The sequence below is a fragment of the Orcinus orca genome, chromosome 2, assembly GCF_937001465.1.
Source record: "Orcinus orca chromosome 2, mOrcOrc1.1, whole genome shotgun sequence".
Lineage (NCBI taxonomy): Eukaryota > Metazoa > Chordata > Mammalia > Artiodactyla > Delphinidae > Orcinus > Orcinus orca.
This window is the reverse complement of record NC_064560.1, coordinates 5,310,857-5,327,595: the sequence shown is the minus strand read 5'-3', so window position 1 is coordinate 5,327,595 and position 16,739 is coordinate 5,310,857. Positions and strand designations below refer to the sequence as shown.

The 16,739-nt window shown below is 44.0% G+C and overlaps 1 protein-coding gene across 1 annotated transcript in view; it reads right to left on the bottom strand.

The window, feature by feature from the left end:
* CUBN (cubilin) overlaps nucleotides 1-16,739 on the bottom strand; it is a 266,372-nt gene that overhangs the window by 159,482 nt on the left and 90,151 nt on the right. The gene's annotated exons all lie outside the window — the stretch shown is intronic.

The following is a 16,739-nucleotide window of genomic DNA, read 5'->3' as shown; positions in this document are numbered from 1 at the left end:
CCGTGTGCCACAACTACTGAAGCCGGCGCGCCTAGAGCCCCTGCTCCGCAACCTCAATGAGAAGCCCGCGCACCACAACAAAGAGTAGCCCCCACTTGCTGCAACTAGAGAAAGCCCGCACGCAGCAACGAAGACTCAGTGCAGCCAAAAATAAATAAATTTATAAACAAATAAACAAATTTATTATAAACTTATAAATAAATAAATTTATTTTGTGGAATTCAAAAGTCTACTTATTTGGTAAAAGCTGCTTTACCTATGGAGCGGTCCCCAGTGTTTCTGATGTCTAATACTAAAAACCTTTCCACATAAACAAACATCCTAATTTTAATTTCCTAGTAAATTTAAGCTTACTTGGGGCCAGGAAAGAGAAAAACTGTTTGTTTGCTGCACTGTCTCCCTTGGTGTGAGATTCAGGACTTGATGGTCCCTTGTTAAAATACACTTTCTCCTGGGTGAGTCACAGAAGAAAATCTCTTTCTAAATCCAACCAGCTACTTTGGAGATGGAAACAAGGCTTCCAGAAAATCTCAGGTGCCGACATTTTATTTAGAGTAGAAATAATGGTATAGACACACCTGCAAATATTAAAACAAATGAAACTGTGGAGAAAACACAGTTTAGCAGGCTGTGCAGTAAGTTTAAAAAAAATCATGTCATTGTCAGTCATGTCTGTGACCTTGGATGAGTGACCAGGGGGTCACAAGAAGGGTAGAAAAGGGAGGACAGACAAGGCTGGAGATGAAAGAAGTTGTATCGACCAAGAGCCAATGGGAAATGACACAGGAGGTGATGGGTAGACTCCCAAGATCCTCATCATCATCACGTTACCTGTCTGGTTGAATGAATAATCAAATGTAGGAAAACAGAGAAGTTTTCTGTAACTGGGCTTCAGTCATCTAAACAGAGACAATGATTTGGGAAGGCACTTCAGAAGTCTACATGGAGAAAATAATTAAATGATGAAAATACTAACCAAGGAGTAGCATGGAGTGATGAATAAAGAGTTCTGAGGGATACATATTCAGAAGAAATAGAGATAGGGGCTCTTTGCACCAACTGGTAAGAAAAGATTTTCATGGAGGAGACATGATTTCAGAGTTGCAAAACTTTTGGAAATATAATAATATACCAAGTAAAGCATAGGCCATGGCATAAGACAAAACATTCCAGCCCTGGCTATGCTACTCTTTGGATAACTAATTTAACCTTTCTAATCCCCAATGTCTTCATCCGTAACAGTGTTAGTACTCAACCTCATAGGGTTGTGATATAGATTAAATGAAAAGTCCAAAGTAAGGTTTTTAGCTAAGTGTCTTGCATATGACAATCACTCCATATATACTGTGTATTACAACTCAACAGGAGTTTATCCACATCTGGGATAACACGAGAGAAAGACCTGGAGCTGGAAGAGGAATTACCACACCAGCTAAAGAGCCATCATGATCACCGATAAGACATAAGAAATCAATTGTTCACGAAGCTACAATAAAGATAGTTCATATCTGTATGGTAGTGCACAGTTGTTCAATGTGCTTCTGATGAGCACGTTAATCTTATTTGAAATTCATAACAACTCTACGAGGTAGGCAAGAGTGATCGTATCAGGCCCATTTTAGAGATGAGCAGAGTGAGGCTCAAGAAGGCTGCTGGACTTGTAACTCATATAGCGAACAGCGGATCTGGGGCCAACCTCCCCCCGCCAGCCCCTCCTGCCCCCAAGCCCCTACTCGCAGTTCTGCCTTCTCTCCGCTATGCCTCGTCGGGCGTTTCAGCCCTAAGGCCCTGGAACGGCAGTGTTGAACACCGCCCTCATTACCGTGCTGTCCATCTACTGAGGAAAAAAGTCACCATAGCAACCAGAAAAAAATAAAGCAAAATGCTTTTCCATTTAATTTGAGACAAATCTGACAAATCTAATATGCTAACATCGTCAGATATCAGCTGAACTGGAATAAAATAATGTCCTGAAGAGAATCATATGTTTTTCAGTTTTAATTAGTTAATCTTTAAACTTTTAGTGCTGGTGACTGACAATCTGTTTGATTCTACTTTCCTCCAAGCTCGCAGCCATCAACTGAAAGGAAGCGCTTACGTTATCAGCAGGAAGCACATTGATCTAGGGAACTCATAACAAGAAAGAGTTAAAAGTTGTTGCTTGGTGCTTTGTGACCGCCTGGAGGGGTGGGATAGGGAGGGTGGGAGGGAGGGAGCCGCAAGAGGGAAGAGATATGGGGACAGATGTATATGTATAACTGATTCACTTTGTTGTAAAGCAGAAACTAACACACCATTGTAAAGCAATTATACCCCAATAAAGATGTTAAAAAAAAAAAAAAGTTGTTACTAAACCTGCTTACTTGTGAAGATAACTTAAATCTTTTCCATATATAAGCAAATAAATAAAATTAATTTAAAAAAACAATAAATAAAATTAAATTAAATTAAAAAAAGAACTTTGCTAACACTTTTTCTGGGTTTTTTTTTTTGTTTGATCTAAAACAAGCAACGAGTTATAAAATTCCAGAACAACAACAACAAAAAGCATAGTCTACGTATGTTCTATCCTCAAGGTTTAGGGTGGCTGTTGATTTTTTGTTTTGTTTTTTGGTTTTAATAAAAGCAAATTAGCAATGAAACGGCTAGATGGAATTAGAAACCCAAAGTTTTAAAAGCACATTCTGTGTTTCCTGCAATTACAATTGCTCAAACCTCTTTACACTTGGCATTTTCCTGAAACTATGTTCCATAAACCAACAGCACTGGGAGGGCCTGCCCGCTTGGAAGTGACTCTGGGCCAAAGCCTGAGGCTGGAGGAAAAGGAACAGAGAACGGACCCAAACAGGACATCCTCACAGCCTTATCCTCTAATTTTGGAGGGAAATGTCTGAGAGATCAGGGTAAATGTGAAAAAGAAGCTGAAAAGCCAAAGTATAGTAAAAGAATAAATTTTAAATAATAAATGATGATGCCTCATCAAAATGAATGATGTATATTTTCATAGTTTTTCTATAATGTAAAAATAAAAACCTTCTCTTCTGCAGGACCTTGAGAGGAGACTCACTGGTCTGTCCAATTCCCCTCTGACATGCAAAAGGGCAGCAGGTGAAGGGGGCAGGGTCCCAAGGAGGAGTTACCAGTAAGGACTCTTTTCATAGGAGTCAGGCATGGGGTGCTATAATGAGAAACGGTAACTAGGAGCTCAGAATTTGGGAAAGTCCGACCCAAAACAAGGTTCAACTATTTCCTGCGGTACACAGGCCTCACTTTTTTTTTTTTTTAAATGGAATATAGTTGATTTACCATGTTGTGTTAGTTTCAGGTGTGCAGCAAAGTGATTCAGTTATATATACATTTTTTTCTTCAGATTCTTTTCCCTTATAGGTCATTACTAAGTATCGAGTAGAGTTCCCTGTGCTATACAGTAGGTCCTTGTTGGCTATCTATTTTATATATAGTGGTGTGTCTATGTTAATCCCAAACTCCTCATTTACCCCTCCCTCCCCTTTCCCCTTATGGTAACCATAAGTTTGCTTTCTATGTCTGTGGGTCTATTTCTGTTTTGTATATAAGTTCATTTGTATCATTTTTTTTAGATTCCACATATAAGCAATATCATATGGTATTTGTCTTTGTCTGGCCTACTTCACTTAGTATGATCATCTCTAGGTCCATCCATGTTGCTGAAAATGGCACTATTTCATTCTTTTTTATGGCTGAGTAATATTCCATTGCATATATGTACTACATCTTCTTTATCCGTTCATCTGTTGGTGGACATTTAGGTTGCTTCCATGCCTTGGCTATTGTAAATAGTGTTGCTATGAACATAGGGGTGCGTGTATCTTTTCAAATAATGTTTTTCTCTGAATATATGCCCAGGGGTCGGATTGCCTGATTTACCTATGAGACATGCAAATAATGTAATTAAAGCAATTTTGAGCAGAAACTTTCAGGTTAGGTTGGAATGGAGGTGGAGACAGATACGAGCTCCTTAAAACGGACAAAGTTGTCTTATGGTGACCATGGCACATATAAGAACCACAAAAAGTCAGCAATTCCTGGTTTGGTTTTACCAGTTAATCCCCCAACAGTCTAAAAGTGCGTGGCACAGTCCCGAGGTATAGGAGAAAGGCAAGTGATAGGTATCCATCCTAAGAGAGAAGACTAAAGTCAGGTCAACACCCTCTCCGAAGACAAAGCCATGAGTGGGGCGCCCAAATTCACCTGATCTTAAGGATTTGCAGATTCATATTCTGGGGGATTTTGCGGGTTAGACTGATTCTGTGAGGACAGAGAGGGCACCAGCTGGAGCAATCAGGAGATTAAATCAGAGACGAAAACCAGGTAATGTAAAGGCCAAGGAATGGGAAATTCTCCAGAGGAAAAAGAAAGAAGACAAAGCAGGTAACTCCAGGAGAGGGGAAAGTTGTCAAAGCTGCAGAACCTCCTGTATTGGCTTGAATAGTGTCCCCCAGAAATCACGTCCGCCTGGAACCTGTGAACGTGACCTTATTTGGAAATAGGGTCTTTGCAGATGTTATGAAGTTAAGATGAGGTCATACTGGATTAGAGGGGGGCTGAAATTCAATATAATTGATGCCCTTCTAAGAAGTGAGAGATTTGGGCACAGACACACAAAAGGAAGAGGGGCCATACGAAGACTGAGAAAGAGACTGAAGTTACACATGGACAAACCAAGGAAAGCCAAGGATGGCCAGCAACCAACAGAAGCTAGAAGTGGCAAGGAAGGATTCTTCTCTAGAGCCTTTGAAGGGATGACTGCTGATACCTTGATTTTCGACTTTGAGACTCCAGAACTGTGAAAAAATAAATTTCTGTTGTTTTAAGCTACCCAGTTGTGGTATTTTGTTACAGTAGGCCTAGGAAGTGAGGCGGGTCCTCTCCTGGGTTATAGACCTCACATGGCAGAAGGGGTGAGGGGTCCCTCTGGGGCTTCCTTTATAAGGGCACTAATCCCAACCATGAGGGCTTTACACTCATGACCTGATCACCTCCCAGATGCCCCATTCCTAATACTATCATTTTAGGGGTTAGGTTTCAACACATGAATTTTGAGGGGACATAAACGTTCAGACTCAGCACAAAGTCTATTGTTGAGAAAGCTAGAGACAAACTTAAGCTCAGTATCACATTAGGAGAAGCCAACTCAAGGGTTTAGGGTGAGGGTTCAGAAAGTTTCATCTTCCATAGGGATTTCATCCCAGACCCAGACTTTGTGATAATCATTTTGTCTAAATGTATTCCATACAGTAATGGATACGGAGTAGAGCTATCTACTTTCAGTGGTAGGGACAAAAAAAAAAAGAGTGAAAGAATAAGGTCATAACATGCAGTTAATGACTTGGAAAATAGATATAAGGATGCAAGGAGCTCAAAAATCAATGCCAACCACAGTTATAAAATGACTTTTAAATTACCATGTAAGATGTCACATTAATATTCAAAATTAATATTTTCATAGCCATCAGACTCTCTGAGATGTTCTGAATCTGAATATTGAAGTGTTTCACCTTAGTATACCATTAAAAAGACATGAACCCAATGTACCCATATTTTAGGACTCTTTACATAATATAAATTTTAATTTCCTTTATATGAAAGTTTAAAAATCTTTCCTTTTGACCCAAACAAGTATAGTTGATCTTGGCATCTTTTCATTTTGATTAACTATATCCTTTTTCATCTAATCTACTCATTCCAACCAAGTTGAAAAATGGTTTCCCAGTAGAAATTCTTTGCTTACAATTCAGGAGAAATCAATCAATCATTCTCTCTCTCTTATACATTTTTGTAATTATTGAAGGTTTCTGAACAAAATATATAAAAACATCTTCCAAGGAAATGAAATGAGACCAAGGCAGCTGGACTAATTTCCCCTAAAGTAAGTAGTCATGCATAAGACTACCAAGAGCTACTTCATGAAATCCCCCAAACAGGCAAAGACAGAGGAAACATGTTCTCTTTATGTGATTTCCAAGTTCAACACTCATACTAAGTATTCATTCAAATCCGGCTTTGTTTCTATTTATTTCATTTATTTTTTTGGGCATGCTGCACAGCTTGTAGGATCTTAGTTCCCCAACCAGGGATTGAACCCGGGCCTTTGGCAGTAAAAGGGCCGAGTTCTAACCACTGGACTGCCAGGGAAGTCCCTCTTTCCATTTAATTATTTTGGTACACAGTGTGTTTGCAGGGAGAGAAGCTCACTGCCTCCCCACAGGGCTCTGCGTCACCCACCCTCACCCACCCCCATTCCTCCTCTCACCCCCCCTAACCCCCAGCCTTTCTTCCACAGCGAGGTTGCCCCTGATGGACCAATGGACAAGTGTAGGCAGCACCATGCCAACGGTCGTGGTGTCCTCTGACCCTCCAAGCTCTGTCCGAGCCTGAACCATGAGACGATGTTCTGTGATGACAATAGGAAGGGTGCTGGTCCCTCACAGGACACATGCCTCGGGCGTCCAGTCAGCCCACGTCCCCTCTGACTGGGGTCCTGAATTAACCAAACCCTCAAGCGCTCCACCCTCGTCCAACCAATCTATTATGGGGTAGCTATCCTTCGCTTTAATAGCAGTTCTCTTGTAAGCTCTTTTGCATAACTAAGCCATGGTAACAGATTAGATGATCTCTGTGGTCTATCCCAGCTCAAACTGTATGATTACAGCAACCATATGTAGCCACTCCAGAGAAAGAACACTTTACGAATGAGGAATAAAGCAGATACTGTGTTGAAGGACAGACAAGCAAACTCAGCTATTTTGAACTAGTTGTTGGCTAAGTACTGCGCTTCACCCCCATCATTGCTATGGATGAAGGAGCTGTGCAATTCAGCGGGGAGACCTTGGAACTGGAACATTATTTACTTGGGAAAGACAGCACACGTTCTTTCAAAAACAGCCATTATCCTCAGTGGGAATTTAGCTGCAAAATTACCTGCTATAAGCTCTGACCTTCTCTGCGTTGCAATATCATCTCATCTTTTTTGCAATGAAAAACTGTGGGGAAAAATCATTTGCTTGTAGGCAGAGTGCAGCTGTGTAAACACTTGGGAGTTCGACACCACACACTTGGTTGTGCGTCCTCATTCCCTCTTTGAGTTTGGGGAAGTTACTTGACTTCTCTGACTCCTCCCTCAGTTTTCTTACCCATAATATGTGGACGACGATGCTGATTTCAGAGTATTATTAGGAGAAGACAAGAGATCGTATTTTTAAAATGCTGGCCAAAGGCCCAGCACATGGCAGAAAGATAACACCAACTTTTCAAGAATTATAATATCAACATTTTAAATAATTACTTGGTCCAGTAGTAATAAATGAGGTGTCCATTAAGTCAGTGCACCAAGCATTTAAATCATATTTTCGTTCGCTCTTAACATGGTCACGTGGTTTTATTTTTATCACCATTAACGTCTTAAGATAAATGTAAAATTACATTTAGGTAGTATTGATAAATCTGTATTATTTAGCCTATGAGTAGTCTGAAAGTATAACTAGAAGGAGAAAAAAATCAGGGATAAGGTATATCAATGTCATCACTTATACAGAGAACACAGAATTAGGTTAAATTAGGTTAAATTACTAGAATGTAATTACTATCTTATACCAGAGATTCATTCTTGGTTTTGTGAGTCAAGGCCACGGAAGGCTGGCTTTAGTTTCTCTGAATATCCAGCGGCATATACAAAAGAACAAGTCCTCGGATACATAATGTCAGAGATAAGTACGGCATTATTTAAGTAAATGCTCAAAAAGAGAAATCTCTGGGGACAAAAATTATGTTCGACACTGAACATCGTGTTTATTCTGTGTTGGTTTAGTCACTTGGGGCTAAATTTGAAACTGTGGAAAAAAATGCGTGGTTTCTTTTTGCACTTTGTACAGAAAAGTGTGGAATCCCCTGGAAAGTATGTGCAGTATCTATCAGGGGTGTTGTTGCTAAGGAACCAGAACACAAACAGAAGGTTCGAGAAAGCCCTTCTTTTTGGCCCAAGTCTCAAGGACTATTACAAATTGTGCAATATATGATTTGGGAAGGGCATGGTTGTTTGAGGGTTACTTTTTTCTTTTCATAACTGTTTGTAAGAGTAGCAATGGAAATAGAGCTCAACCTCTGCAAACGGTAGTGACGTGGGAATTGGGATGCCAGACTCCTAAAAGGTTGCCACTGGATACGAGACTCAGAGCCAACATTACATGAAGGTCAGCTCTGTGTGTGTGTATTTTCCTTTGTCGTCAAGGAGGCAAATAATGTCAGAACTTAGCTTTTCCGCTCATAGTGAAATGTCTGCCTAGGTTTAATGCTGCCTCTGGTTACTAGGACCTTGCTGGAAAAATTGTGAAACCAAGGCGAAAAGAACTGCAGGATTTTCTTAGTAAGTGATCATCCCACTTTTACAAATTTATAAACAGATTTTTTTTACATTAGCATCATCCATTAAGAACTTTTTTCTAATAAAGATGTTAAGTGAGAACTCGCCATAAATAAAAATCAGACACAGCATCATAATACAGCAATCTGTGCTTTGGTTCTCCACGAAGACTGTACTCGCTTTCAGTCTCCAGGCTTAAACGTTCTCTAAGAGTAACACAAAGGTGAAAGTCCAAAATATCAAATAGGCTGAAGTGGCCAGAATAAATAGGACGGGATAGAGCATGTATACATGTGAGAGAAAGCCTAATTAGCAGTTAGGGAAATAACTTTTAAATTAGACAGAACTAATGTTTCTTAAAAGCTTCTCTTTTACTGAAATTTTGACCCACACTGAACAAGATTTCTTTATCTCATATCACACAACATCATAAAACAATCACAGGAGTCTATGTTTTCCCCCATCTGTCTTTACCAAGAGCCTGCTTACAGATTTACTGAACAAAGGGCACATTCTTTTTTTTTTTTTTTTTTTTTTTTTAATTTTTATTTTTGGCTGCGTTGGGTCTTCGTTGCTGCACGTGGGCTTTTCTCTAGTTGCAGCAAGCGGGCTACTCTTCATTGCGGTGCTCAGGCTTCTCATTGCGGGCTTCTCATGCTTCTCTTGTTGCAGAGCACGGGCTCTAGGTGCGTGGGCTTCAGTAGTTGTGGCTCACAGGCTCTAGAGCGACTCAGTAGTTGTGGCGCATGGGCTTAGTTGCTCCGTGGCATGTGGGATCTTCCTGGACCAGGGCTCAAACCCGTGTCCCCTGCATTGGCAGGCGGATTCTTAACCACTGCGCCACGAGGGAAGTCCCAAGGGCACATTCTTGATCGCAGCTGAAGTTACCTTAGAGGCAGAGTGGGAGAGGTGTTTTACCACTTCTTTCTCTGTGACCTTCTATCACTGCCCAGCAGGAAGTGACACTAGGAGAGAGAAAGGTCTCTGCCTGAGATTGAGGACCAGACTGCGTGATTCACACCCTGGCCTCATGAGCCTGCCGCAGAGTCTCTGCTGACCACAATTCAAAAGCCACTTTCCTGGGGCTTCCCTGGTGGCGCAGTGGTTGAGAGTCCGCCTGCCGATGCAGGGGACGTGGGTTCGTGCCCCAGTCCGGGAAGATCCCACATGCCGCAGAGCGGCTGGGCCCGTGAGCCATGGCCGCTGAGCCTGCGCGTCCGCAGCCTGTGCTCCGCAACAGGAGAGGCCACAGCAGTGAGAGGCCCGCGTACCGCAAAAAAAAAAAAAAGAAAAAATCACTTTCCTGGCGAGCAACTTCAGGTTCCTGTGAATGTTTGCATGGTGAGGAGCAGGGCTCGGGACAGACACGGGAAATAAAATCCAAGTTCTCGCGATGGCTCCCATCAACGGGTCTTCGACAACTTGTCCTGCCTCACCTTCTATCCTCCTTTTAGCTCCGTATTTCTCAATCGTGTTCATTATTGCCCTTCTAAGGAGGCTTTTTGGATATTTTTTCCCGATTGCTCAAATAATTTAATATCACAGATATAATAGATATCTGCTATGTACTCTACGTATCAGTGCTTTATACATGAAGCATAAAGTATTTTCACCCTCCCAAGAAGCAATTCTCACCCCCTTGGTGTGGGTGCTGGGAGCGTGGGCTTTAGCCGAAATACTTACCGGTTGAAAACCTTTGCCATAATCAACCCAGGCCTCCCTGCTTCTACTTAGAAATGCCTCCCTCTCCCAGAGATTTGACTGATTCTTGTTTATTCTTTAAAACTCGGCTCAAGTATCCAATCGGCCTGGAGGGCCTCTCAAAGTCCCTGCGGCCAGCCTAGGTCTCCTCCCCAGCCCCCCAGCATCACGGATCATGGATTCTGCACTTGCTTTGTCTGTCTCCGCTACTACTGACCAACTCCCTGAAGTCAAGGATGCTGTCTCCTTCTTCTCTGTTATGGGCTGAATTGTGTCTCCCCCAAAATTAACACACTGAAGCCCTAACCTCCAGTGCCTCAGAATGTGACTGCGTTTGGACATTGGGCTACTACGGCAGGGATGAAGCCAGAATAAGGCTCCTAGAATGGACCCTAGTCCAATCCGACTGGCCTCCTTATATGAATAGCAAATTTGGACACACAGAGCCATCAGTAGGTTCACACAGACAAAGCCACGTAAGGACACAGCGAGAAGGCTGCAGTCTGCAAGCCAAACAGAGGGGCCTCAGGAGAAACCAAACCTGCTGACACCTGATCTTGGACTTCCAGCCTCCAGAACTGTGAGAAATAAACTTCTGATGTTTAAGCTACTCAAGCTGGTATTCTGTTATGGCAGCCTGAGAAAACAAATACACTCTCTACATTTTATAAACGCCAAGCCCAGAACCCGGTCATGAATAAATATATTCTGGTTGGTTGGTTGAATGAATGACTGAATGAAAAACATGTCCTCAATACATATCACAGAGGCCCCAAGTAATCACTAACACAAGATGCAGAACCACAAACTCTTCTTTGAATTACAAAAGATAAAACCTTTGTCCTCAAAGGGTGAGCCTCCCAGAAACCCCAGCACAGATACTCTAAATCACAAAAGGAATAAAAAACGACAAATTAGATGGAATTCCCCTGAAAGACCAACAATAGCAAAGACTACTGAAATGCCCAAGTGAGGAGGGAAAGAACTGAGGGAAGGTTTAAGAGAAATGTTGCTGACCTCAAGGAGGTTCTTTGCCAGGGCTCTCAAAATGCATCTTTTAGAAGCGCTTTGATACCATGCTGCGTCTCCACAGGTGGTCCAGAAAGCTCTGGCTCATGTTCAAACCAAGCCAGCCATGCAGGATCCGGATACAGTTTTTATAAACCCCGAGCTGATCTCTGAAAAACCCTCAAGGCTTGAGAAATCCCGTTAATAGCTGAAAAGATGAGAAAATGGAACCAGCCCCCATTCAAGAGGCTGATGTCATCTATCTCCCCAGAGAAAAGACCACTCTCTCCTTTGTGAAAGCCCAGGGTGACATCACCCCCTGATCCATGCACTTCGCCCTTCCTCTGCTGTTCCCAGTTCAGGGGTTTTCTCCCTTTGCAAATGTCACCCTTTCACTCACAAAGCTCCTTGACCTTGCTTTTTGCCGGATTCCACTGCCAAGTGAAAGAGGGCCCCTGGGAGGCGTGATCAGAAGAGGCGAGGGCTTTGTGCAGCTGGCCGGGAGGCCCTATTCACGCAGCTCGCAGAAAGTTCTATATTCCCTTCAGCAACCCAGATGCAGGTCCCCGAGGCCAGGCCAAATTCAGCCCCCAGACAATGCTGTCAGCGCTGCATACCGCACACCGTTTAGCCAGACAGGGCAACTGTGGCCATTTCTTCCTTTGCAGAGTGGGATTCTCTTTGATGCTTTGCATAAAGGCGACGCAGTGTGGTTAATCTCACACCCGCAACACAACTCTAAAGAAGTACCCACAAAGAAAGCCCAATTGTAGGTCCATTTTCTCAAAGCAAATAGAAGATCTGTGTGGGCGACAGAGAGGCACGTTTTGTGAGCGGGTTTATTTATTAATTGGCCTCACGAATGAAGCACATGGGGAGTCCTCCTCGGCAGCAACGGTCAGGAAATGATGCCACTGCAGACTCTGAACTTGCAACGAAGAGGCTTTTGGACTTCTCACTGCATAGTTTGGAAGAGACTGGGAGGGGAAAGAGGGTCTGAAAGGAGATTTGATTCTAGTGAAAAGAGGCTCAGAGTTTAAAGGCACTTTCTCTGGCCCGTGCGCAAGAGCAGCTTCCCGGCCAGTGTCAGCCTGGGTGTCCCGGCCCAGCGCTGGAGCCTGACTCTGAGATGCGGATCTGAAGAGGCTGCGCTCAGACGACGTTTCTGAATTACCTACACAGACACACACGCGTGTGCACGCAGGCACATTCAAGAATATTTCTCTTTAATTTAAAATTGAGACTAATTTTTAAGTGTATTCTGGACCTTGTATCTGTTTAATATTTAGTTATGAATATTATTATGAATATTACTTATTGAATATTTTGTATTCAGATCCCACAACATGCCACGTTGCTTCAGTGCTTCCAGATGCTACTCAAAACTCATTTCTCTGTAAGTCAAAGACAAATGTTGTGTAATATTGCTTATACGTGGAATCTAAAAAACACAACAAACTAGTGACTATAACCAAAAAAGAACAGATTCACAGATAGAGAGAACTAACTACCGGTTACCAGTGGGGAGGGGGGAGGGGCAGTATAGGGGTGGGAGTGGAAGGTACAAACTATTGGGTGTAGCACAGGCTCAAGGATGTGTTGTACAACACGGGGAAGACAGCCAATATTTTGTAATAACTGTACATGGAAAGTAAACTTTAAAATTGTATAAAAATAAATTTTTAAATGACAAGGAAAAAAAAGGAACTGAAAACCAACATTTTATTTCAAGTAAACATGTTTTTTTTGTATGCACATGTGATACTTCAAGGTCATAAATGCTTCAAAGCTCAACGTCCAGATAATCTCCCAAATAAAGATGCATAAAAAGAAGAAAAAACTTATAGTTCTCTGAAATCTGAAGGGTTTACGGGAAAGAGAGGGTATGAGCCCGTCCCTGCCCGAGCCCCTAACAGTGAGAGACCCAAAGGCCACTGCTTCGCTCTCTGGACCCTCCTGCTGGACCTGTGACACTGGACTCCAGCCGCCCTGGCCGTGTGGATCCCCACGCGCACCATGCCCCCTCCCACCACAGGGTCTTTCTTCTACGAGGAACCCTTTTCCTTCTATTTGCCTCCTTAGCTCCTGCTTATTCTTCGATTTTAGTTCAAAAGTTGCACCCTCACGCAGGACTGCCCTGGCCTCCTGTGCAGGTTGAATCCCCTTTTGTATGCTCCTGTGGCATCATCACACCACTAATTTCATGCCTATTTATGTGCCCCTTGGCTGGATGGCTCCTTCCCCCAGTCGCCTGTGAGCTCCCAGAGTGTAGGAACCAGGCCTGGGGCAGGAGTCACACACTAACAGTTCCTTAGTATCTCTGGAAGGAACACAGGGATGACTAGAAATCAGATTTATGTCTTCAGGTTACCAACAACAGGTGAGAAGTGAGGGAACCTCTTCCATTGGAGGCCTCCTCCCTGACCCTTCTCTTTTCTGTCGGCCCCTCTTCTCAGCTGTCTCGAGTTACAGACGTAGTTCAGACGCTGAGTATAAACTCAGCATTGCGTAGCTATAGTATATGACAGTTAATTTTGCACAGATCTAGACCACTAACAGTCTCCTTCCAGAAGGTTCTTCCCAAGCATAATTTACATCTAGTGGCACAGAGTTAAAAAAAAATTTATTCAGTTCTGGTCCTATCTGGCAAAATTTTGTTGCACAACTCTGGTTCCAAGCTTAGCAAGTTTTCAGCAATTGGGAGTAAGTTTTGAAATAGTAAACAGGTTACGAGAATAGACAGAGGATGTCTTTGACTCTCCCAAATGAAGACAGATTCCAAATGGGACTGGAAGAAAAAAATTTTCCCAACCAAAACTCAAAGCCGTGCCTAGTGTGTTGGCTGGAGAAACCCAGTCGTCCAGGGTAGCCAATAATGACCATGAAGTCCTTAGTGTGGCCTTGGACTAGTACGGCTACAACGGCCTGGAGGGGAGAGGAAGCAGCGCACTGAGGAGAAAGATATCACCAGCAAAATAAATCGCTTCTCCTAAAATGCTCCGTCCTAGCGGCATGGCAGAATTACTTAGGGAGCTTTTCAAAATTAGCAGTAGTCAAGGTCCCACCGCAGACCAATGGAATCCTATCTCCTGGGTTGGAACCCAGGCACCGGTACTTGTGAAAACTCCCAGGCAATTCCTGCGTGTATCTCGGACTGAGGACCGTGCCCCTAGGCCCCGAGCCTCGGTCTCCTGGTTGGCATTTCTTACTTTCCACTCTGTGGCTCAGTGTCAGTAGGATAAGGGCTGGGGCCCCAGTGAGAAAGAACCTCACCGCTTCAGAGTTTAGAGAAGAGAAAGCTCTCCGAGTGTGGTCTACAGAGACCCGCCAACGGCATCACCTGGGAGCTTTTCAGAAATGCAGATCCATGGGCCTTACCTTAGCCCTCACATCAGGATCTGCATCCTAACAAGGTCCCCAGTGACGCATATCCACGTGGAAGCTTGAGAAACACGGTTCTGGAAAATACCCTTTGCCCTTCAGAATCTGGGCCATGTCCCAAGATTTTCCTGTTTCTTCTAGGTCTTTCCACACTGTCTCCAGTTCCCTCAGAGTCAGGCTATTTCTGAATCACACAATACCAGAGACGGGCTGTATTACAGAGACGACTCAATCCAGCTCCTTCATTTCATAGATCAATAAATTGACATTCCAAGGTTAAATCTACCTATTTGATGAAAAGGACAATCCCGAACTTCCACAAGCTTAATTATCAAAGCTCGTGCACTTTGGGAATTTATAATCTGTATTTCAAGTTATAAGTAGCTGTGGATTACCACTGAATATTTTTAAATACTGAAAAACCCTATACGTATATTTTAACGAAATATACTCAGGCTCCAGTTCATAATAATAGAACGTTGCACATTCTCAAGTGTATGATAGGGTTCTTCAGTTGTATAAAGTGCTGCAATGCATATAATACCTGTACCATGACGTTAAAAACCCTCAACACACATTCACGTATGCTCACCCTGGGCTCGCCCCTGATTGTGACAGCAGGACCACCGTTCAGAATGCCTGTGTGTGATTCCAGGTGTAACACGGCAACTCCGCTCCTCTTTCAAGCTGATTGAATCATAGTAGTGAGCCCTAAGCTCCTGGCCTAGAACTGCTTGTGCAATATTCACGAGGACTATACTTTTCAGGTCTCGATCACTCTAGGAGAGTGGTCCTCAACTGTACTCGCCAGGGAGACTAGTTAAGACACAGATTATTGGGCTTCCCTTCAGAGTTTGCCATTCCATAGTTCTGGGATGGGGCCTGAGAATTTGCATTTCTCACAAATTCTACTGCTGCTTTGGGGGACCAGGGTTTGAGAAGCACTGCCTGCGGTCCTCTGCCTTTCGACTGGCCCACATGAGGTCAGTCTAGAAGTTTCAGAACTTGCGCTTAAAACGAATTTTCATCCTCAGAGGAGTGGTGATCCCTACCTGTTTTTGGAACCACCAGGTCGTAGGCAGGCTTTCATCTGCCCCTACTCGTTTGGCAGATGTGACCCCTGTCCTTGGCTTACGGCATCACTGGCTCAAGCTTTCTGCTCGGGTCCCCCTCACAGCCCAGTCCTCTCCCTCCCCCTTCTCTCTCTGATTGACCCTCCTTCCTTCCCTTCTATCCCCGTCACTCCTTCTCTGCTCAGTGTCAGGGTGAGTCTTAAATCTCATTCTGTTCCACTCCCCCGAGAGACTCCATCGCACCCTGTGACCTGCTTGCCACACCCAGGCACAGGCCTTCACCCCTAGAAACTTCCTTCTGCTTCCTCCTTTCTCGTAAGCAATTTACGGCTGCACCTCCTGAAGCAGTTACCCAAATCCTGTCCACGTGGACTTCATTTCTGGTCTCAACTCCAACAGGATTCAACTCTCCAAGGGCCACCAACGTCTGAGAAAACTTTCTGAGGCTGGGCACTAGATTACCACGCAGGTTCTGAGGCAGGAGATAGATGGGCCCCAGGCTGAGCAGCTGGAAGCTGTCCCTTGTGGACAGACGCTCCATGATGAAGAGAATGGAAGGAGCAAGGAGGAGCTGAGCCCTGCTTGGAGAGAAGACAGAGAGACCATATATTCCCCATTCTTTTTTTTTGAGGTACGCGGGCCTCTCACTGCTGTGGCCTCTCCCGTTGCGGAGCACAGGCTCCGGACGCACAGGCTCAGCGGCCATGGCTCACGGGTCCAGCCGCTCCGCGGCATGTGGGATCTTCCCGGACCGGGGCACGAACCCGTGTCCCCTGCATCGGCAGGCGGACTCTCAACCACTGCGCCACCACGGAAGCCCTATTTCCCATTCTTGAGGTCAAGGAGACCTCGCAAACTACACATGCACAGAAAGGGTCCTCAGGACTCGGAGAAGAGAGGGGGCGCCAGACCATAATATGTTCAGACCATAATATGTCAACTTCCCAGAGACCCTTGAGCTGAAATCCACCTTTGCTAAGAAGTGCAGGCGCACACAGGGGAGGGCCCCGAGTCAGACCAAATACGGACTCAGAGCCAGACAGAGCAAGATGATTGGCCAGAGGAGACCCGGAAGAACTGTCCCATATAAATGATTTAAACGACCCCAGAGGCACAGCTCTCTCTCTCAACCTAAGCCCACCCGTGCTTTCTCCACACGTATTCCTCTCCTAATAAAC